Source organism: Petromyzon marinus, chromosome 32, assembly GCF_048934315.1.
Source record: "Petromyzon marinus isolate PM22_M1 ecotype Great Lakes invasive population chromosome 32, UKy_Petmar_22M1.pri1.0, whole genome shotgun sequence".
NCBI lineage: Eukaryota > Metazoa > Chordata > Hyperoartia > Petromyzontiformes > Petromyzontidae > Petromyzon > Petromyzon marinus.
Window position 1 is genome coordinate 10119511 of NC_133698.1, and position 24133 is coordinate 10143643.

Sequence of the window (24133 nt, forward strand, 5' to 3'; positions counted from 1 at the left end):
GGAGAGGGAGGAGGGAGAGGCCACGTCAGGGCCTTGATGCTGCTGCTGCTGCTGCATGGAGCAGCAGCAGCAGCAGCGTCTGTGTTCTTAGTGGGCGGGGGAGAGAGAAGAGATTCACAGTGTGGGTGCCCACGTGATTTACGGCAGGCTTGAGCTAAGATGTATCTCTCTCTCTATATATAGGTGGTGGTGGTGATGGTGGTGTTGAGACTGTCACTGAATACATTGTTTTTGTCGCCATGTGCCGACAGCAGGAACGGTTTCGAGCACGGGCTAAACGTTTACTCTCCGGAACAATTTTGACTTGACTGCAGGAATTCATACTTGACTTGACTGCAGGAATTCATACCGCTCTGGGTCTTTCGTTAAAGTGACGTCGGTGAAAAAATTACTCGCCGTATTTTTTCACCCCAAGACGATTTGCTTGTGTTGCGATCGAAACGTCGTGATTTTTAAAATTATTTTTCTATCTACGTGACTTTACCGAAAGACCCAAAGAGGTCCTCTCTGGAAGCTTCACTCGGGGTAAAGGGACTCCCCTCCTCCAGACCTGGTGGGGGTGGGGGGGGGGGGGGAGCGACATTCTGACCGCGCCACACCACCGTCTCAGCCACGACCCCTCCATAGGGGGGGGCGGTGGGGGTGTACACGGCCTGGGGCAACTCACACGCTGTATGCCCCCCACCCCCCCCCCCGACGCCTTCAAAGCGAAACCGGAAGTGTTACGTCGAAGCGGCACACGGAGGGTCCCCCAGAGCGCGGGGCCCCGGGGGGGGCGGCTTGGGCCACGCGGCACCACCCACCTCTCCGCGCGCCTACTCGCTGCTCCCGGGGAGACGGTGGCGGCCAATCGCTGCGACGACACGCGAGGTCACATGACGGGCGGGGAGCCAGGGTTGGAAGGCGCAGAAGAGGCGAGGGTCCTGCAACGGAGGGGGGGGGCAATGGGGGGGGGGGCAGTCGTCATCACCAAGTCACCGTCTGTGTAGTCAACATCGCGATCGTTCGATTATAATAACAGCGAGCAAGTACAAGATTGGGCGTACGCATGGGGCTACCAAACGCAACGCTATAACCTGAACACATTTTTTTTTTCAAATTTTATTTTACCCAGGTAAGGCCCCTCTGAGCCGTGTAGGAAGTGACGTGGCCAACGCAAGTGATAGCTCAACGGAGGGTGGGCTTATCATCGTGTCGAAATTTACAGCTGCAGCCCGCAAGCTAAACTGGGAGCATTGCATCCGATGGCGTGACGTCAAAGCACGGGGGGACTCCCCCCCCTACCCCCCAAAGCGCGGGGCCCTGGGCAGTCACCTCAATTTGCCGTGTACCCCTCAGAGGGGCGGCTCTGCCCGCGAGAGTTATCCTGACCCCTGACCTCTCCCCACAGCTCCCCCCCACCTGTCTCAGTTACACCCAGTCAGTACTAATGCACAAACACTCTCAATCTTAGATGGAAAGCGTAGGAAAAAAAATAACGATGCAGTACCGTTATTTATAGCGCAGAGTGCATAAATTAATTGCGCAAAAAAAATTCGCGAACAAATCAAATACTGTAACGTTGCATGGAAATGTGTGTTAACCCTGAGATGGTGCTCGATGGGATTCTGCAAGTGTGAGATGGTGTGCGATTAGATCTGGTAAGTGTGCGATGATGCGAGATGAGATCTGGTAAGTGTGCGATGATGCGGGATCAGATCTCGCAGAACTGGGGGAGAACATACAAACTCCCTTCGCTCGCTCGCGCTCTGCAGAACAAGGGAAGAACGTCAAACTCCGTGCAGGTATCGAGCCCCTGGCCTTCCGAACCGCGAGGCACGGTCGCGTTGACCACAGCGACAACCTTCTACGAGGTAGGCGCCCGGTGAAACTGCGCAATAACCTCGGCTAAAAAGAAAATTAAAACTCTGCAGGGTTGCGTAAGAAGAGTTTTTTTTTTGTGTTTTATCCCAGGGACGGACGGTCCGATTCGGATCCAGCGAGCGCACCGCGCATCGCGCTTGCTTGCGTGCGTGCGTGTTTAACAGAGGCGGCAGAGCGGCAACTTTGCTTTATCCTCGTGTTGCCTTTGGCCGGACGATGGAGATAATCCTCACCATTGGCGCCGGGTGGAGAAGGGGGGGGGAGGGGCTGTCAGAATTCCACAGGACAATGCAGAGAGAGAGAGAGCGAGAGCGAGCGAGAGACAAAAAGAATGTTGATTTGATGCAGTGGAGAATCGGACGGGGGAGGGGGGCGAGAGTCGGCCGTTCTTGTGCACGCGGCTTGGCCAGACAGCGAGGGCTCAAATGAAGAAATAGTTACCCCCATCCCCTCCTCCCAAAATTAAAAATAATTCTGGGAGCGGTGGCCATGCCCGCCTCTCCGATCTATCGTTTTTGGGAGGCAGCGGAGAAGTTGTGGGGGGCGGGGGGGGGTTTGTGGATCACGGAGGTTTGTGAGACTTCTCCAAACCGTTGCTGCTGCTGCTGCGATGCGGTGGATAGGAGGTGGCAGCTATGGCCAGGTGGGGGCGGGGTGGGGTAAGTGGGGGGGGGGGGGTTGGTGGGTGGGGGGTTTGGTGGGGGGGTTGGTGGGTGGGGGGGTTGGTGGGTGGGGGGGTTGGTGGGTGGGGGGTTGGTGGGGGGGTTGGTGGGTGGGGGGGTTGGTGGGTCGACCGAACGCTCTCCCGCGGTGGGGCCACAAACATAGCCGTCCGCCGTCGTGTTGTCCTTCCCCCGCGCCTCGCGATCAGCGCGGTTCAGCTACGCACGGCGGCGAAAGAAGTTCAACGTGCGTACGAACGTAGGTGGGGGGCAGGGGGGCCGGGGGGCTGATCTCACTCAGTGTGGGGGCGACCAATACCTTCAAACTAAACCGGGAGTTATACACCTGACCCCGTGACGTCGAAGTACAAGTCCCCGCCCTGACGCCTGCTGCTGTATGTTTGGAGTGTGCGCGCGTCTCTCTCTCTCTCTCCCCGTGGTCACGGGGATGTTTTTCTCCCGGTCCTGCCGTTTCCCCCCTCCACGTTCAGAATCGACGTCACGCGTCACAGAGCGTTCGTCTGCGCGACATCTCAACGTGGCAAGCCACTTCGCCGAGCATGGTCTCACACGCGCGGCACAGCGGTGCCATGCTGTCACGCACGGTGCCGTGTCAGGCGAAAGTTTGGCTGGCTGGCTTGCTGGCTGGAGGGAGGGAGGGTCAAGTATCCCAGCACACGGCTGGCTGGATTGTTACATCGCGGGACTGTGAGGGATGGAAAATACTTGGGGGGGGGGGGGGGGAGGCATTCATCATTCATCCACCAGTGGTTTTCACCGTGGCTACTGCGGACGATAATGATAACGTCTGATATCATTGTGCGAGTGCATTTTTAACCTTTACATCTGCTAATAACCCGACCCCCCTCCAAGTCAATTTTATTTATGCACGCCGGGGATGATGAGTCGATCGAAGGGCAGAAATAGTTTTGAGTTAAAACTCGGGGCTTGTGTTTAAATTAGCAGCATTGTGCCATTATTATAGACACCAATGGCGAAACCGTATCCCAGGATTCATAAAACTCCGCATTTGCTTCATAGCCGCTCCAAGACCACAAATAATACTCCAAAGAACCACTAAGATCCGACGCGTCAAATCTTTGTTGTTACAACATTCGCGAATACATTAGATCGTAATAATTTTAAAGCACTATTATGTAAATCTACGGTACTGTTGGATGAATGCCCTCCGCCCCGCGCGCTGTGCTGTAGGTCACGGGAGTTGCGTGACCATACTTCACCACGCTGGTCAGCGCTCGTTGGTGAAAGGTGGAAAGTGCGGGCAGGGGGTGGGGGACGTGTTGGTGGGGGTGCAGCTACCACGCTCGCCACTGACGTTAGCCGCGTGGCCAAGAAACACGCGGGTCGCCGGGTTCATAGCGCAGCTCGCTAACCACTGCGCCACCGCTCTTCGACTACATGCGACAACATACAGCACGCAATAAACATAGCTGTTCTGCTGCAACGAAACAGATCCACCCGTGTAGCCTTAACAGACTGTTGTGTCAAGTGCTGTTAGAGAACCCCCATTCGGGCCGGCACGGCACACGAAGGCGTGGGTGGACAGCAACGCGCCCGACCGCCTTTGTCTCCCCAGTGACCACGTTTACACAGCGCACCATGTACTCATTTGAGGCTGAGTCGACCTACGGGAGGGACCAGGACCGCTACAGATAATCGCGTTGGGCGTGAGCGGGAATCGAACTGAGCTGGGCGAGGTCGACGGCGCATTGCAACCAAATACAATGTACATACTTCCCCGAAATGGCACCGCGTGGGCTTGGCGAAGTTTGGAAATCCTTAAGACTTCGATTTCGAGACGTCAGGAGGCAATGGTGCAGCACCTGCAAGTGCCTGCTCGCTCGTCCCAACCGCTGGCAGACGGAGGGGGGCCCCACGCTTCATCCCCACCAGAACAGGTCGACTCGCCGATCAACGGACATTCCATACTGCTGGTTGGACACAAGGTGGTGGTGGGGGGGATCTTAAGAAACTTTCACCGTGCCCAGTAAACATAAACGTTGGTTCAACGTTAGCACAACGTTCGTCCAACGTTGTGCCAACGTTTGGTGAACGTTCGACCAACGTTGACCCAACGTTGGCCAACGTTGGACAGTCGTTCTATGGTTCAACATTAGCCCATTGTTAGCCCAACGTTGGCTCAACGTTGACCCAACGTCGGCACGTCACTGTGTTGTTTCAAAACGCCGCACCGGGAGGAGCGAAAAGGGCGCTCGCTAACCATAGCGCCACAGCGGTGGCAGAAGCAGCAGCAGCAGCATCAACAACGGCGGCGATGGAACAACAACAACAACAGTCAACAACAAACTAAAAATAACAACAAAATCCAGCACTGGCTTTTCACTCGCACGAAGCTTTTTGTTGCTGTTGCTGCTGCTGCTGTTGTTGCCGCAAAGTTGCGAAGCCACGAAGCCATTCCCGGTTCGACGGTAATAATAATTTGTCAGTAACGGGGGGACGTGACCGAGGCACCTCGCTAATCGTGGCCAAGGGGGACACACGGCCCCATCGGCAGGGGCTGCGAAGAGCAAACTAAACCACCACCCCCGCCTCCTCCTCCTCCTCCTCCTCTTCTGCCCCCCTTCCCTCCCCAATAAACATTTGCAGCTGAAATCATCTTATGCAATCTGCGAAGCCAACAACTTTTTTTTGTGTGTTACATTTATATAGTTATTTATTTTCTTCTTCTCAGCTTCCCCCACCCCCGCTCCTAAAACAAACCAACAAATGTGTATCTGCCGTACGTACGTGTGTGTACATTACTGCCGGCTATCCGGTGCGACTTATGCCCTGTGCTCCTTCGCGTAAATACCACCGTCGATGATTGTGCTGATGATGATGATGGTGGTGGCCGTGCCGATGACGCTGCTGATAATGGCTATAACGGTAAATAGGGCGTACAATGTAAACTATACGAAGTTAAAAACGCGAGGTCGCTTTGACCCCAAGCGATGCCAAGTGGCTGCATAACGCGCGCTTTTTCTTGCACAAGCGAGACTTGGCAAGGGCGTGTGGACGGCAGTGTGGCCAATACATACACACACACACGCACACACATGTACAGGGACAGGGATACACACACGCATATACAGGGACAGGGATACACACACACGCATGCAAAGGGACACACACAGAGACGCACACGCGGGGTTTCATACATGAAGAGACATACACAGAGACACACACAGACACACACAGAGACACACACAGAGACATACACAGAGACACACACAGAGACATGCACAAAGACGTACATGCAGAAACATACATACACAGAGACACAAATACAAAAATCCCCCGTATAGCCTTAACAAACTGTATGGGCAAGTGCTGTTAGCGAGCACCTATAAAGGCCAGAACGGTACACGAGGGGGTTGGGTGGTCAGCACCACGCCCGACCGCCTTTGTCTCCCTAGTGGCAATGTTTTTATCCACCGCACCAGGTACTCATTTGAGGCTGAGCCGAGCTAGGGGAGGCCCAGAACCGGTTCAGATAATCATTACCGGCGTTGGCCGTGAGCGGGAATCCAACCCGGGTCGCCGGGTTCGTAGCGCGCTAACCGCTACACTACCGCTCCACACACACACGCACACATTTACAAAGGCTCACACACACGCACACACATTCACATAGGTTCACACACAGATGCATTCACAGTCGCGTACACACAGATGCAGTCACACACGCAGTTGGGACACGCGCACACACACAGCTGGTTACATAAGTAGACACACACACATAAAAATACAAAGATCCCCCGTGTAGCCTGTAACAGACTGTAGGGGCAAGTGCTGTTAGCGAGCACCTACGAAGGCCAGCACGGTACACGAGGGGGTGGGTGACCAGCACCACGCCCGGCCGCCTTTGTCTCCCTAGTGGCAATGTTTACACACCGCACCAGGTACTCATTTGAGGCTGAGTCGACCTAGGGGAGGCCCGGGACCGGTTCAGATAATCGTCACTGGTGTTGGCCGTGAGCGGGAATCGAACTCGGGTCACCAGGTTCATAGCGCAGCGCGCTAACCGCTACACTATCGCTCCCCACACGCAGACACACACACAGACACACGCAGACACACACGCAGACACAGACACTCACGCACAGAAATCTATACCCCCCACCCCCCCAACATTATCACCACCATCACTACCAACCACCACCAACCACCCACATCTCTGTGTCCAAGATCTCACCGAGTGTAAGGGGGGAGGTGACCTCTAACCCCACGTCAATATTCCCGCCACCCAACCCCAAACCCTTCTCTCTCTCCGCTCCGAAGAAGTTCCGTTTGCTGTGAAACGTCAGCCACGCTAGCCGCAGAGCAATGCTAAAGTAAGCTCAACAGAAAAAAAGTTCTTCTCGTTTGACCGGGGAAGGCCGCGCTGAGCTGCGTCGCCCCCTTTTTTTTCAGAAGCGACCTCCGGGCCACCACAGATGATAGCTCAACGAAGTTGCTCATCATCATCATCACGTGGACATTCATTGCGGCCAAACGCTCCGGACGGACGTCGATTCTAAATGTGGATGGAAACAACCGGATAAAAAAAATCCACGCGACCACGGGGGACAGAGAGAGAGAGACACGCAAACTCCAACTATACAGCAGCAGGCGTCGTCACGGTCGCGATCGAACCCACAACCTCCCGTACACCAGGCGACGTAGCTAACATCTCCAAGCCACCGGTAGCATCCCTACGCACCGCCGTCACCGGGAACGGCATGCCGTACCGGAGCAGCGGCGGCGGAGTCGCCCACGCACCACCGTTACCCATCACGGGAAGCGGCCAAGCGAGATGGGAATGCCGAGGGTCGCCAGGTTTGGGTGGCGTGTCGAAAGGGCCAGCGGTACGGTGTTTGGAGGGAGGAGGGGAGGGAGGAGGGGAGGGAGGGAGGAGGGGAGGGAGGGAGGGGGGTGGGAGGAGGGGAATAAAAAAAACGTCGCCATCCGACAAATGTTGATGCTGTGCGCAACATTCCGGCGCGGATGAGAGAGTTCGCGCAATTGTGTACCGCTCGAATTAAAATACGCCACTGCGAGCTTAAACATAAAGGGGGGTGGGGGGGTGGGGGGGCTTTTATTTTCGGGACCGCTTTGTCCGCTGCGATAGACGCGGAGGTCCTGAGTTGGATTCCTAGCCCATCTACTCCTAACCTCCCCCCCCCACCTCCATCACACCCCCCCCCCCGTGCCCCCCCCCCCGTGCCCCCCACGCCGCCATCTGACCATCCACAAGTGGTGAAGTACGGTCAAATAAACCCGCACGGCTCGAGGAGGGAAGGAGGGACTTCGGAATGATATATTCGCCGCTACGGCTGCACCGACAAAGCGTCACGCGATGGTCGAGCCTGCGGGATGTGCTGACGCGTGCGCTGACGACGGCTGCCATTCACCGCTCGGGCGTGCTGGCAAAGGGCCGCAAGTGACGGGGGTTTGTCCGTGGCATTGCACCGATTTGTCGTATTGCTACCACATTTGGGTAGCTGGAAGGGCTATTTGCAGGTGGATCCGAGTCGCATGGGAAGAGCCATTTCTTTCCGAGCCGAGCGCAGCATTTCGAGAGTCGCGATGTGCATCCTCGACAGCGGGACGTTGGTCCCGCACGCCTCTCCGGGGGACACGGGATTTGTGTGCACGTACCTAGGACTTCTTTCGCGCCGTACGTAGCCCAGCCGTGCTAATGCGAATGTTGGCGGCCCGTGACGTAGAATGGCGAGAGCATGGTGGGGTCCATACTAAAGGTTTTTTGGGTTAGATCACGTAGAGTATAAATGTTGTGTCTTGTAACCCTCCACCACCCGACGCAGCCAATTAGTAAGGGATTTGTCACGTAAACAAAACGCCAATTAGTTACTACTTCAGCCCACCGGTGTGTTGGAGAGTAAATCGACAACATTTACAATTTGAGTAGCACGATGTTTGGCTGGTGATTACATCATCCAGCATCATCGGGCGATTTGCCAGAATAGTGAAGCATGGTGGGGTTGTTTTTGGAATTTTGAGCTCGATGGTGAAAAGCCACACGGCGCAATGACAACGCAACTATAACAACAAATTGTGTTGTTGAAATTATTTCACCAGGTAAGGCCCCACTCAGCTCTATAGGCCTTTTGCAGAAGCGACCCGGCCAAAAGTTATAGCTCAACGAAGTGGCTTATCGTCACGCGGAAATTCACAGCGGCCAAATACTCTGCTCATTATAAATGCGGAGGGAAAAAAAACCGGAGGACCCGGAAAAACATCCACATCACCACGGAGAGAGAGAGAGACGCGCAAACTCCAAAAATACAACAGGCATCAGGGTTGGGATGGAACCCACGACCTCCTGTAAACAAGGCGAGGTAGTTAACATCTCCGAGCCACCGCGGCAACCCCCTTAAGAAGAGTGAGCGGGACACTGGCAGGACGCGGTCACGGCTAAGAAGGGGTGCTGGCCGCTGGCGGAGAGCGTGGTCACGGAACGACGGCCAAGGGACGGAATGCAATCGGAGAGAGGGGGGCTGGGGGGGGGGGGGACGTCCACAGAGGAGACGGAGCGATGAGATCGTCTCGTGCGCGGCAGCAGGCGCCGGGGGCCGATTATTAGAACCGTCGCGATATCGCGGGAACGCGAGGGTGAGCCTGTCCACGGCCTTTTTGGGAGGCCCGTCGTGCCCATCCAGCAGCGGAGTGACCACGGTGTGAAGAGTTCACGTCGGGGCATTCCAGTCGAGCGACACGAGGCGTATGCTCAGCAAACAAGGTGGAAAAATAGAATCAATAGGGGCATGGCGGAGTCCAGCCGGTCTGCCCGAACGTTACGAGTTGTCCATTAACCGCCCGAAAATTTTGTGGGAATGCGATGACTTCACAAAAGTAAAAACCCATATTCCAAGTGCAAATTCACTTCTCCGTCGTCTTCTTCCTCTTATTCTTCCTCTTCCTCCTCTTCTTCCTCTTCTTCTTCCTCTTCGTCATCATCATCACGATCCGGTGTCTACTCCACATTTCGTCATTTTATTTCCCTACCTTCCCTCTCCTGTCTCGTGCCCCAATGTGCTCAAGTTGTGCAACGTCTCTCTGGCACCGATCTCTCACGATGTCATCGGCGAGCCACACTCCGTTAGGTCTTCCTCTCGTTCCGGTTCCTTCCACTTTTTTCCCGAACAACAACAACAACAACACACTTTTAATGTTCCTGCCATTGTCCATCGTACACTCGCGCGCACACGCGTGCAGAGATCTCCTGCTGCTTCTTCCTTTCACACAATTGCAATCGCTCACAAAATCCTAACAACCAAAGCGTTGGCTTCGCCCATCCGCTGACGGGGCGGGGGGGCTACGCGGGGCAGCACGGCAACCTGCTAGCGGGTTGGAATGAGAGGCCGCTCGACCAGGGATCTCAGAAGTAGTTCTGCAACGTCTCGTTCCGCGGGGCAGTTCTCTAACAACACTGCGGATGCGTAACGACGTCACGCGTTGGCGACGTGGCCGGCCAAGGAGCGCGTTCGCTCCCCCCCTCCTCCTCCTCCACCCTCCTCTTGCCCCTCCCCCCTCATCCTCCCCCTCCTCGTCATCGTCGTCGTCACAGAGGTTTCGCGGTTCGTGCCCACCGGCCACTCCCGGTTAATACCGCGGATGTAATTAAACCGTGAATTGCCACGCTCTGTTTGCTTCCCAGCGGACGTTAAATGTCTCCCCCCCCCACCCCCGCCCGTCTGGGATCCCCGGAAAGTACCGGATGAGCGTCGCGGAGGGCTGGACGTCTGTGAAAAAGAGCCTCATAGCTCATCGGATTCCTCCAGCCGAAATCAAGATTCCCGATTCCGGAATACAGCGAATACGTGACTATCCGCGGGTGAAAATGATCGCGGCTTTGCGGGGTCTGCGCGCTTTAAAGTACTAGCGGCCTGACAAGAAGTCGCGAGGCACGGGAGCGACGTGGAACGTCGAACGTATCACGGTGGCTAGGAGATGTTAACTACCTCGCCTGGTATGCAGGAGGTCGTGGGTTCGATCCCGACCTTGACGCCTGCTGCTGCTGTATATTTGGAGTTTGCGGTGTCTCTCTCTCATCATCATCATGGTGGCTAGGAGATGTTAACTACATCGCCTGGTATGCAGGAGGTCGTGGGTTCGATCCCGACCCTGACGCCTGCTGCTGCTGTATATTTGGAGTTTGCGGTGTCTCTCTCTCATCATCATCACGGTGGCTAGGAGATGGTGACTACCTCGCCTGGTATACAGGAGGTCTTGGGGTTCGATCCCGACCCTGACGCCTGCTGCTGCTGTATATTTGGAGTGTGCGTGTCTCTCTCTCCACGTGGTCGCGTGGATTTGTCTCCGGGTCCTCTTGGTTTTTCCGTCCACATTTAGAAGAAACGTACGTTGAGAGTCTTTGGCTGCTACACATTTCCACACGATGAGCCACTTCGTTGAGCTATCATGTGTGGCCAGGTCGCTTTTGAAATAAGTAATATTTAAAACAACTTTTTTTTTAAAACACGCTTTTATGAAATGTGCCGTAGTAATGGAAGAACTCCACGATTCCAGGAAGTGGCCCCGAAGCTTGCCACAACGTCAGGGATCGTGGGCCAATTACAGCCAACGTCAGTTGACCGTGGACAATTAGACCCAAGCCAAAACCTAACATATGTAGAAGAGTAGTGGGTGGAAGTGAGGAATTGGCAGGCAAGGGTGGGATGATGTCATAGCTTGACGTCATGTATCCCGAGGGGCAAGGTACTTAGGTGGGGGGGGGGGGACCTCGGGGTGAGGGGCGGGGCCGTTGTGAGGAGCCGCCGGAACGGACGAGACGCCGCTCGGCACCGCGGCCCTCGTCCGGGGAAAGCGTGGGACTAGTGGGGCACTAGGGTCAGGACGGGCCGAGGAGTTAAGCGGGCACCGGGACGGTCCACGGGAAGGACACAAGTGTAGAAGTACCTACCTCTGGTGTGATCCTGTGATCCTGTACATGAGCGTAGTAGTTAATAAACTGGCAATAGCCCTTACAGAGAATCTCGTCTCCGTGTGAGTTTACACCTCAACACACGTAAAAAAAGAATGTTTAAAAATATTTCTGTATGATGGAATATAGTGATTGTCATCAGTGTGACGTAAGTATACCAAGTTTGCTGTCGATACCACATTGGGAAGTGGGTTACAATTGAGTTGCAACATTTGAGGATACAACAACGACAACAACAACAGACAGAGCGAGTTAAATGAAACCGTGTAAAAAAAAATAGCTGTGTAGGATTCCAGTGGTCATTACCTGGCAAACTAAATTAAAAAAAGTCGTTTAAGTGTAAGTGCAGTACCCATTATAACGTGGCACGTGCGCTGTCGAACCGCGCTTTCTTGAGCTGCGCGCGCGGTCGAGCGGATTGGCACGGCAAACGCGGCGGCGCACCCTCACTCATCAGTCGTGCATCGTGCCTCGCCGAGCTTCCTCGTGGGTTCACACATCGTTGACGGGGAAATCGTTCTCCGCTTTCGCAGGCGCCCATCGCGCACCACGACCGGCGGGCAGCGTTACCAACGAGGACTCGCACCGCGCTCGGCGAGCCGCCCGGTGTGTGCCCAGCCTCCAGGCACGGCTGTGCCCGCCACTCGCTGGGCGAGGCGACCGGCGCCGAGTCATCTTGCGCCACGCAGGGGCAGCTGCGCCACTGGGGGTAGAGGAGGGAGGGGAAGGGGGGGGTGGTGCCTCCCCTTCGAGCGATCGAGACGCGGTGGCGGGTAAATGTGCGGTGCGTTTTGCCGGGATGGGTGCGGATTCAGGCGGCGCCCTGTAAAAAAAACAACCGAAAACCTCACTACCGAGATTGAGATGAAATATCATTGAACCCGACACGGAGAACGCAAACAAATAAAACAACGAGTGGGAGAAGACAAAGAGATCAAAATTACGCTCGGAAAACAGAAACGGGTCCAGAATTGTACCGCTTTAAACAAATGGAAATGGCAGATCAGCCCACAGGGACTATAGGATGGACGATCACCCAACAATTTTTTAAAATGTGTTTTTTTTTTCATGCGAATAACCAGCCCGAAGCCACAACGCCTATCCATCAACACGTACAACAGCACTTTCTCAATCCACTGCAGGATGAAGACTCGTCCCCTTCCCATGCCGTCTCAGTCACGAGGGTCGCTTGACCACGCTTCACCGTTCTGGTCACGGCGGGTTGGCGGACAGGGGGATGGGTCCCAGAACCCGGTTCAGGTATAACTCGTCACCGATGTTGGCCGTGGTCACGAAACAAACTCGCTTTTTCTGGGTTCATAGAGCTGTTTTTTTTTTATTTTACCACATAAGGCCCACTGAGCTATGTAGCTCTTTTCCAGAAGCGACCTTGCCACAAACTATAGCTCAACGAAGAGGCTTATCGCCACGCGTAAATGTATAGCAAGCCAAATACTCTGAACGCGTGTTGATTCTTAATGTGGAGGAAATAACCGGAGGACCCGTTGAACAATCCACGCGACCACAGGGAAAGAAACACCGCAAACTCCAAATATACAGCAGCAGGTGTCGGGTTTGAACCCCACGACCTCTTGTATACCAGGCGAGGTAGTTAACATCTCAACACCATTTCAAATACTCGGGTGGCCCGGGTTCGTAGCGGAGTGCGCTAACCGCTTCTCCATCACTCCCGTTTCAACACACACACTGGCAGACGTGCACACCGCTGGCGAAATATCGATCAGCATCATCAGCCACGGTCAATCCCCTGCTGGATGAAGTCCCTCGCCGCTGCGCCTCTCACAGCCCCCCGCGATGTAACAATCCACCCGTCACCTGCGCGCGCGTGCTGATCCGACTTCATCGCGACCATCTACCCCCCCCCCCACCGTGCACAAAACCAAGACAGGCAACAGGCGTGCGAGCGTGCGCGTGTGTGCGCGTGCGTGTGCGTGTTTGCGTGTGCGCGCGTGCCTCTGTCGCATGCATATCCCGTCTCTCCAGCCACGCCAACAGCAGTTTGTTTGTTTCGTACACAACCCATCAGCAGCCTCCCAGCAGCAGCAGCAGCACGCCCTTCACCGAACGACGACGATCCTCTGCATCATCGGTTCAGGACAGGCGACGCTCTGGGTGCTCGCTTGCGCGTTGCGCTCCGACACGTTCCATTCCGCTTGGCATTGACCGCGCGTGGGGCTATTTGTTTGCCTCGAGCTCACAAGAAAGAAAAACGCCTTTTCGCGCGGATGATTTTTTTCTTCTTCCGTTCCCCGCATGGGGAATTCCCCTACCTGCAGCCGTGGGAGATGAAATAAAATCGCGGATTTCTGCCGGGAAACCGCTCCTCGGGTGGAACCGTGAGAACCTGTCGCGTTTTGGCCCGTAAGGAATCTCCCAGGCTGCCCATCGACACGAGAGACGAACGGAGGCGTCGTGGTTCCCTTCAGTCCTGGCTATGCTCAGGTTCGAATCTGGGCTCGGGTGAGCAAGGCTTTTTTTCAGAATATGTATTTAGACTGGAGGGGATCCGATGAGAAAGAAATAAAGCTCTTGTTCACAGATGTCCAGTAGATACGCCGTCAGATGGTGAGAGCTAAGCAGGCCTAATCCTGGCGAGCAGGTGCTGTTAAGAGCGTTACAACAACAAGCAATACACGATACGATACCAGTAAGGCAAAACAAGTCGCCCAAAATCATACAAATACAACTCAACCAGGCAAAGCCCGGTGAGGTATTAACTTATTTTTCTTTAAAGAAGTCACTTGGCCGCACATGATAGCTCAACGGCCTAGCAGCTCATCACGTGGAAACTTACGGCAGCAAGAAACATTAAATCGAAATTGAAAGGAAAAATTTCACTTTGATTCTAAACGCGGAGGGGGGACAAAATAACTCTCAGCAAGCGTTGCCCAGCCGCCTATGACGCCCTGGATATGATGCACGACGGCTACGTACGGTGCGAAAGAAGTTCAGCACACACGCCAATCCCCGCCTGCTGCTCGCCACCCAGTGACGGTGACGTCAACCACGGGGCGTGTGCCAGGCCGGGTGCGCTTTCAGGCTGCCACGCGAAGCGTCGAAGGCCTCGCTGGGCAAGAGGGAGGTCTCGAGACAGACCCAGATTGCCATGGGTTGAGTGATTGAGATGACCGGTAGATGCGTACATGGTCACCAACACAAGAGCCTGACTTAGTGCCATCTCTGCATCGTGACAGTCAGCCCAATGGTCGCGTGAACCCTTAAAAAGTCATAACAAAAAAAACCTTCATCCTAAACCGACGAAGGCATTATTGTTGATGTCGATATGGTGTCGATGATGATATGTTGCTGATGTAGATGACGATGAGTTGATGCAATGTTGATTATGATGTGCAACGTTCACTCATGTTGAACATCTTTCGCACCGTACGTAGCCGACCATGCTAATCGGAGGTGCGGGGCGGGGGCGGAAGGACAACAAACTAAAGACAAAACCGAATCATACGAGAGGGGTTTTTTTGGGGGGGGGTTAGATCGCGTAAATATATAAATGTTGTGTCGTTAAAACCCGCCACCACCCGACACAGCCAACTAGTAAGGGTTGTCACGTAAACGGAACGTGGCCAATTCGTCACTAGTACAGCACACCGGTGTGTTGGAGAGCCAAGCCACAACATTTACAATCTGAGTACGACGTTTCACCAGTAATTACAACTAGCTTCATCAGGCGACAGCCACATTTGTGGAGAAGTCCACCTGTTTTGATCCTTACATTGAGGCGTAGTAGATGTGGTGACCACGCTTCTGCGCTCTTGCACAATGTGTGTGGGGGATGGGATTAATGAGGCAACGTACATTATGCATGCGCATTATGCGAGCCCTTTGAACTTGTCCTTCCTGTCCATTGTGTGTATTAAAATAGTCGTACCAACGGTAATCCCTATTGAAGAACACTGCCCCTTTGTAGGCATGCATTTAAATAATGTATTATTTGATTATTCCCTTCCACGCAGCACTAAGGCGGTAGCTATCCGAACGGTTAAAATTATTTTTCTTTCTTTCAATGTCGATAGATTCTCTAATTAGTCTTGGCCAGTAGTCGCTAGTTTTGCACAGAACTTCAACTTTATCAAAATCAATTGAGTGTCCTTGTTGATGTGGTTGAATCGTGATGTTGCTGTTGATGATGTTAATGATGATAACGATTGTGGTATTGATGATGATGATGATTTTGAAGTTGTCGTTTATTGTTTGATCGTGGGCACGGATAAGAGGCAATGCACATTTCCAAATTCAATTCCCGTGGTTGGTTGTGGCACGAGATGTGTTTAGGTTTAGTCCCGGTTTGTAGTTTGCGCGGAGGGGAATTATAATGCCTGAAAAAAAAGGTCACGTTAACCTTTTCCCAAAAGGAAACGCTGAAGAAAAATTATGTTTAAAAAAAGCCATGATGACTTTTGAAACCCAACCAAGTCAGGAAATGGTGAAATGAAAGATCTCATATTTCTACTGCTGTGTTACGACTGCGCGGAGATACACACACGCAGAGGCACGGTACAAGAGGGGAGACGGGGAGAAGGGGGGGGGGACACACACATGAAACACGGGGAGATACGGAGACACAATGCTGCTGTGTGAGAGATACGGGGAGACACGGGGAGACACGGGGACACAATGCTGCTGTGTGTAGCTACTGCATGGAGACACGGGGAGATACGGAGACACAATGCTGCTGTGTGTAGCTACTGCATGGAGACACGGGGAGATACGGAGACACAATGTTGCTGTGTGTAGCTACTGCATGGAGACACGGAGAGACACGCGGACACAATGCTGCTGTGTGTAGCTACTGGATGGAGACACGGGGAGACACGCGGACACAATGCTGCTGTGTGTAGCTACTGCATGGAGACACGGAGAGACATGGAGACACAATGTTGCTGTGTGTAGCTACTGCATGGAGACACGGAGAGACACGGAGACACAATGCTGTTGTGTGTAGCTACTGGATGGAGATACGGAGAGTGGTAACAGCTGCAAAGTCATTGACAATGAAAGTACGGGGGAGTTGACCACCGCCAAGAAGGGAATAAAACAAAAACTCAACACATTCGTCAAAATAACGCTGTGGCATTAAAATAAAAATAGGCGACGTTTCGGACAATGACCCTTCTTCATAGCACAGAGAGGTTAGGATAATACAATTTAACGCGTGTTGTACCCCCCCCTCTCCACCCAACGCTGGCAATTGGTAAGGATAATAAGACGTGTTGTAGACTCCACTTGTGCACACACCACGGTGCTTGATAAGCGTCACAATTTAAAAGGAAATACGCTTGCGATCACGTGTGATTGTTTTGCATCGTGAGTTCCCTGCCCTGCCAAGAAGGAACAAACCCCAATCACTATCAATTATAAACTAAAAAAAGCTATTATAAACTAAACACATTTTTTTTTACCAGGTAGGGCCCACTGAGCTATATATAGCCTTTTTTCAGAAGCGACCTGGCAATCACAAATGATAGCTCAACGAAGTGGTTTATCATCACGTGGAAATTTATTGCAGCCGAATACTATCTAAAGGACGTGACGTTGGTTCTAAATGTGGAGGGAAAAACCGGAGGACCCAGAGAAATTCCATGCGACCACCCGGAGAGAGAGAGAGAGACACGCAAACTCCAATATATATACAGCAGGCGTCAGGGTCGGAATCGAACCGACGACCTCCTGTATACCAGGCGAAGTAGTTAACATCTAGACACCATGGCAGCCCAACTCAACGAACGCAACCCAGCGGAGCCGAGCTGAGCCAGCCCAGCTGACCCCAGCCGGCCCAGCTCACCCGAGCCGGCACAGCTGATCCAAGCGGGCTCAGCTGACCCGAGCCAGCCCAGCTGACCCGAGGCAGCCCAGTTGACCCGAGCCAGCCCAGTTGACCCGAGCCAGCTCAGCTGACCCGAGCCAGCCCGGCTGACCCGAGCCAGCCCAGCTGACCCGAGCCAGCCCGGCTGACCCGAGCCAGCCCAGCTGACCCGAGCCGGCCCAGCTGACCCGAGCCGGCCCAGCAGACCCGAGGCACCGCAGCAACAGGGGAGAGGCAACCGTGGCACCGTCTAAATATACACCCTGGTCCGTCCGGAATGTCAACAGTTACGTTGCTTAATCTATGCACAGCAAGCATGGGCACCTGCGATTATCACGGTCGGCTGCGTACGCAGCGAAAGAAGTTCAACATACATACATACATAGAGACTCAGAGACACCCAGACCCATAGAGACCCACAGAGACCCACAGATTAGCACGTTAGGCTCCGTAGGATGCGAAAGAAGTTCGACATACATACACAGAGACCCACAGGCACTCAGACCCATAGAGACCCACAGCGACACACAGATTAGCACGTTTGGCTCTGTAGGGTGCGAAAGAAGTTCGACATACACACACGCATACACTGCGTAATCTTGCCACCTGGGAGGGTCTGGGACGCTTCTGGAGAGAAAGCGCCCACAGTAACCGGCGTCTCTTCACCATTCACGGCTCTCGACTCGAGTTCTTTCCCCGCCACCACAAAGTTCCCCCGGATAGCCCCTCAATCAGACCCTTGACGCGGGTGGGCGGCCAGCGAGCACGCGATGCTTTATTGCACGCCGCACCAGGTTACTCATTTGAGGCCGAGTCGACCTAGGGGACGCCCGGCACGGGTTCAAATGAACGTCACTGACGCTGGCCGTGAGCGGGATTCGAACTCGGGTGGCCGGGGGTTCGCGGTACTTGTAGGGCGCATTTACCTGCTACACCACCACCGCAATATCGTGGGTGTTATATAGTGGGTGTTATATCGTGGTGTTATATCGTGGTGTTATATCGTGGGTGTTATATAGTGGTGTTATATCGTGGTGTTATATCGTGGTGTTATATCGTGGGTGTTATATAGTGGTGTTATATCGTGGGTGTTATATCGTGGTGTTATATCGTGGGTGTTATATCGTGGTGTTATATCGTGGGTGTTATATCGTGGGTGTTATATCGTGGTGTTATATCGTGGGTGTTATATAGTGGTGTTATATCGTGGGTGTTATATAGTGGGTGTTATATCGTGGTGTTATATAGTGGTGTTATATCGTGGGTGTTATATCGTGGTGTTATATCGTGGGTGTTATATCGTGGTGTTGTATCGTGGGTGATAAATCGTGGGTGTTATATCGTGGGTGTTATATCGTGGGTGTTATATCGTGGGTGTTATATCGTGGGTGTTATATCGTGGTGTTATATCGTGGGTGTTATATCGTGCTATCGCCACATCGTGGAGTTCAGACTCGTACACCCCCCCTCCCCGGTTCTCAAAAGTACAGGTCACGTGTCCAAACAAATGACGTCACGCATTTAAAGGGGTCGCTTTGGCGCGGGATGATGGATGGCTGGATACTTAGAGGGGTGGATAGAGGGATGGGTGGACGGAGGGATTGATGAGAGAGGTGGATAGAGAGGGATGGGTGGACGGAGGGATTGATGAGAGAGGTGGATAGAAAGGGATGGGTGGACGGAGGGATTGATGAGAGAGGTGGATAGAGAGGGATGGGTGGACGGAGGGATTGATGAGAGAGGTGGATAGAGGGATGGGTGGACGGAGGGATTGATGAGAGAGGTGCATCGAGAGGGATGGGTGGACGGAGGGATTGATGAGAGAGGTGGATAGAGAGGGATGGGTGGACGGAGGGATTGATGAGAGAGGTGGATAGAGGGATGGGTGGACGGAGCTAGCGTTAACGAGGACTTAATGAAGGCTGGAACGGCACACGAGAGTGACTGTGGTGGGCAGCACCACGCCCGGCCGCCTTTGTCTCCCCAGTGGCGATGTTTACCACGCACCACACGAAGTTAACCTCGGCAAGGCACAGGACTGGTTCAGATAAAACCTCACCACTGTTGGAATTGAACTCAGGTCGCCGGGTTTGGGGGGCAGTGCGTTCACCACTGACGCCACTGGTCCCCCATACATACCCACACAGACACACACTCACACACCCACACATACATACACACATACTCACATACCCACACAAACAGACACACACACACATACTAACACACATACTCACATACCCACACATGCAGACGCACATAGTCACATACCCACACATACAGACACACATACTCACATACCCACACATACAGACACACATACTCACACACGCACACATACAGACATATAGACACATACTCACACATACAGACATACAACAACCGCCATTCGCCACTAAGTGGCGGTGACGTCACCACGACGCTTGTGCCAGGCCATGTGCACCTTGAGGCCACGTGAACGCCCGCGGGCAGGAGGTTACGGGGTAGACCCAGGTGCCACGGGTCGACTGACTGAGATGACTGGCTGGTGCACCACCTGTGCCCCCTACTGTGCCAACCTGCTGTGCTTTAGCCACCCGGCGCTCCGCTCATTGTTGTGAGCGTCGCTCCTCCGCCCTCCGTTGTTGTTGGAGGGCGACTGCCTCCAAATGCCCAATAGCGTCCTTCACGATCCTCCTCCACAGAGGCCGATCTTGACACCGCTGGTACCAGTCATCGGCAAGTCCACTCAGCTCCACGTCCTCCTGTACCACATCACTCCATCTCTTATCTAGCCCGTGCCGCGCCCGTTTAGCCCCCTCGATCCGGCCAAACAAAAGCTGTTTCGGCATGCGGTGGCTGGGCATGCGGGCTACATGACCCAGCCAACGCAGCCTTGCCTGCTGGAGGAGCTCAACGATGGGACCTTGCCCAGATCTTTCAAGGATTTGTGAGCTCCTCACACAATCCAGCCTGGTTAAACCCAGGATGGATCGTAGGCAGGCCAGCCTAAATGTTTCCAACCGGCGAACATGCTCCTTTAAGGGGGTCCACGTTTCGCAAGCGTAGAGAAGGGAGGGAATGACCGTGGCTGAGAAGACCTGAAGCTTAGTGCGGAGCGACAGACCAGGTAGCTTCCACACAGCGTAACGCAACCGATGAAAAGATATTGCCGCTCGACTGATTCGGAGTGAGACCTCTGCTGTTAAACTTGAGCCGGTCATAAGCACACTGCCCAGGTATGGGAAACTCTCCACTCTCTCCACAACTGCCCCATCACCGATTGGGAGTTGTGGGGGTGGTGTCCGATGGTAGAAAATACCCAGGCAGGTGCTTAGTTTTGGTGGGGCTGATGGTAAGGCCCCATCTCTTAGTGGCACGCTCCAGTCTCAGCAGCAGCATCTCCAACTCCTCCTCTGAATGAGCAGCTATTACCAAATAATCGGCATATATAACGTGGTTGAGCAATAGGGAGCCATCCCTTGACCGCACCCGGGCATTGCTCAGCCTCCCATTATATCTGCACCAAATGGAGATTCCCCCGGTACAGCTATTGAAGGCTTCACGAACTACGTGGTCAAAATAGATGTTAAATAATGTGGGAGCCAGAGGACATCCCTGTCGCACCCCAAGGTGTACAGGGAATGGCTCTGACTCCCGGCCACGTAGTTTTACCCGGGCCCGCTCACCATCATGAAGGTCCTTAATGATCGTGAGCAGAGGGTCAGGGACTCCAAAAGCACGAAGAACAACCCAGAGCCCAGGCCTACTGATGGTATCATAGGCCTTGACCAGGTCAATAAAGCAGAGATGTAGGTCTTGTTGGAATTCCCTACACCTCTGCTGTAGCAGACGGACAGAAAATATGGCATCTGTGCAGGACCGCCCTTTCCTGAAACCGCATTGGGGCTCCGCAAGCCTCTCCTCAGCGTGCCTGGCGAGGCGATGTTGAATAATCCTTGCCAGGACCTTTCCCAGCACACTGAGGAGTGAGATGCCCCTGTAGTTGTTACAGTCTGTGCGGTCCCCCTTCTTAAAGAGGGGGACCATTAGGGCATCCTTCCAATCCTGTGGAACCCGTCCAGTGGTCCAGACTGTTGTTATGATGTCATATAGGGCAGTCTGTGCACAAACGCCACCCTCCCTCAGCATTTCGCTTGGGAGATCATCTCTGCCCGCTGCCTTTCCTGGTCTCAGACTCCGGATCGCTTTCAGTACTTCCTCAACAGATGGTACTTCAGCCAGCCACTCACAGGGGGTGACTTCTCCCAATATTTGAGGCACCGCAGCCTCAGCAGGGTCATCCTCACTTTGTGCCACGATGTTTTCCTGGCTGAGGGATTATCCCTCCCCCAGGACCTCACAGAAATGCTCAGCAAATCTGCAAACCTGTTCCTGGGGGTCGGAGATTGGATCACCGTTTTTTCCCCTAATGATGCTAATAGGTGTGGTGCTGCAGGTTACTTTTTGATGGAGTTAAATAGAGATTTGTGATCGCAGGCCACTGAGGCAGACTCCATCTCCTCAGCAACCCGCGACCACCACCCATCCTTGCAGTGCCTCACGGCTCTCCGAACCTCCGAGCGAAGGCTGCGGTAAGCCTCCTCATTCTCTGACGTGGGATTCTGTAGCCGATAACAGTGGGCCTGTCGCTTTTTCTCAACCATCCTGAACACCTCCTCTGTCAGCCAGGGTCTCTGGGGATGTCTGGACCGCGTACCCAAAGCAGCCATTGCAGCTGCATGAGTCACAGTCCTAAACCTCGCCCATTTACCCTCGACATCAGGAGTGGAGGACGATGCCAATCCCAGCCGCAAGCGATGATGAAATTCTCGCTTGCAACTTTCATCAGATAACTGAGACCAGGCCACTTTAGGTTGGAATGGGGTCCTGGGTGTACACCCACCACCAGAGTGGAAGAATGGCAGGCGCATCTTACAGATGACTAGTCGATGGTCAGAGGGCAGATCAGCTCCACGGTAGGTCCTGGTGTCAAGGATTTGGGCTCGCATCCGCTGGTCCGTCACTATGTAGTCCAGCAGATGTTCTTGCTTGGACCCGGCATGCATCCATGATGTTGTGTGGATGCGCCGATGCCGGAACAGCGTGTTGGTAATTACAAGCCCATGGGCTGCACAAAAATCTAGCAGCCTCCTACCGTTGTTATTGAGCTGATCTGGCCCATGCCCTCCAATCACTCCAGACCAGGTGCCAGCATCATGACCAACTCGGGCATTGAAGTCACCCAACATGATGACTCTATCAAGAGGTGCCACTTCAGCCAGCACCTGTGACAGGAGGTCATAGAAGGCATCTGACTCATCGGCTTTGCCTGCATCCCTTCACGGATGTTCGTCTTCGGTGGGTGCATAAGTAACCACGACCACCACTCCGCGCCTCCGGTTGATGGGAAGGCAAGCCCAATGTAGCCTGGGGCTTACAGCTTCCCACACCTCGCCGCCACGCTCCCACGCCCCCTTCATTCTTTTGTTCAAAAGAAGAGCCACACCCTGTTGTTTGGCAGTCTGCAGCCCCGATTAGAGGACTGTCCACCCCTCATGGTGGCAGGAGCCAGAACCGGTCCACCGGACCTCCTGAATGCCACAGAGATCCAGGCGGTACAGGTCCAGCTCCCAACAGAGGAGTGGCAGCCTCTCCTCCGCAGTGAGTGTTCGAACATTCCACGTGGCCATCCGTAGTGGCTTTTCGTTGTTTCTACCTCCTCGCGGAGCCGGACGGGCAATTCTGTCATGGACAGTGCTGTGGGGGGAGGGCCAATTCCGATTGGCTTCTCCCCTCATGGTGTCTGTGTCCACCACAGGGGCTAAACGGGGGCTCTGGACGGGTGCGAGGGGCTGGTAACCCCTCCACCTTCGATTAATTACCACTAAACCACGAGTTAAACTGAAATATGTAACTCATATACCCACACATACTCACATACCCACACATACAGACACACATACTCACATACCCACACATACAGACACACATACTCACATAACCACATATACAGACACACATACTCACATACCCACACATACACACACTCACATACCCACACATACATACACACATACTCACATACCCACACATACAGACACACATACTCACATACCCACACATACAGACACACATACCCACACATACATACACACATACTCACATACCCACGCATATGGCACACTGGACACCACCCCTAACACTAGCCAGACCCCCATACTTTACCACTCACTCTCACCGTAACACCGTCGCCAATGGCCTTAACTCGAGATGTAAGGAGTCCAAATGTAAACTCAGGCTGGATAACAGCCAAACAGTATACCCTGCCACATACAAAAGGCAAAGATCCCCTGTGCAGCATAAGCAGACTTTTGGGGCAAGTGCTGATAGTGCGAATCGATGCTTCACCGATACGGCACATGAGTGAGTGGGTGGCCAGCCCCGCGCCCGGCCGCCTTTGTCTCCCCAGTGGAGAGTGAACCTAGGGGGAGGCCCAGGACCCGTTAAGATCATCGTCTTTGATGTTGGTGGCCGTGAGCGGGAATCGAACTCGGGACGCCGGGTTCGTAGCGCAGCGTAGCGCTAACCGCTGCACTACCGCTCCCCGCCCCAACACGCACACCCACACACGGACACAGATTATACACAGTAAACATACACATAATGCCAAACACACACACACGATACGTAGCTGATATTCGTATTGCCAAATACACACACACACTATATAGAGTGAATGGACATATCACGCCACATGGACGCACCCACACACACCACACCCACACACAAAATACACAGTAAACATACACATAATGC

General features: G+C 53.8%; 1 protein-coding gene across 1 annotated transcript in view; it reads right to left on the reverse strand.

Moving 5' to 3' along the window:
• The window catches only part of LOC116948159 (uncharacterized), a 191095-nt gene that overhangs the window by 135840 nt on the left and 31122 nt on the right, over positions 1 to 24133 (reverse strand). The window contains exon 2 of the mRNA XM_076071273.1: positions 804 to 923. The gene's annotated coding sequence lies outside the window, so the exon portion shown is untranslated. The remainder of the gene's footprint in view (positions 1 to 803; positions 924 to 24133) is intronic.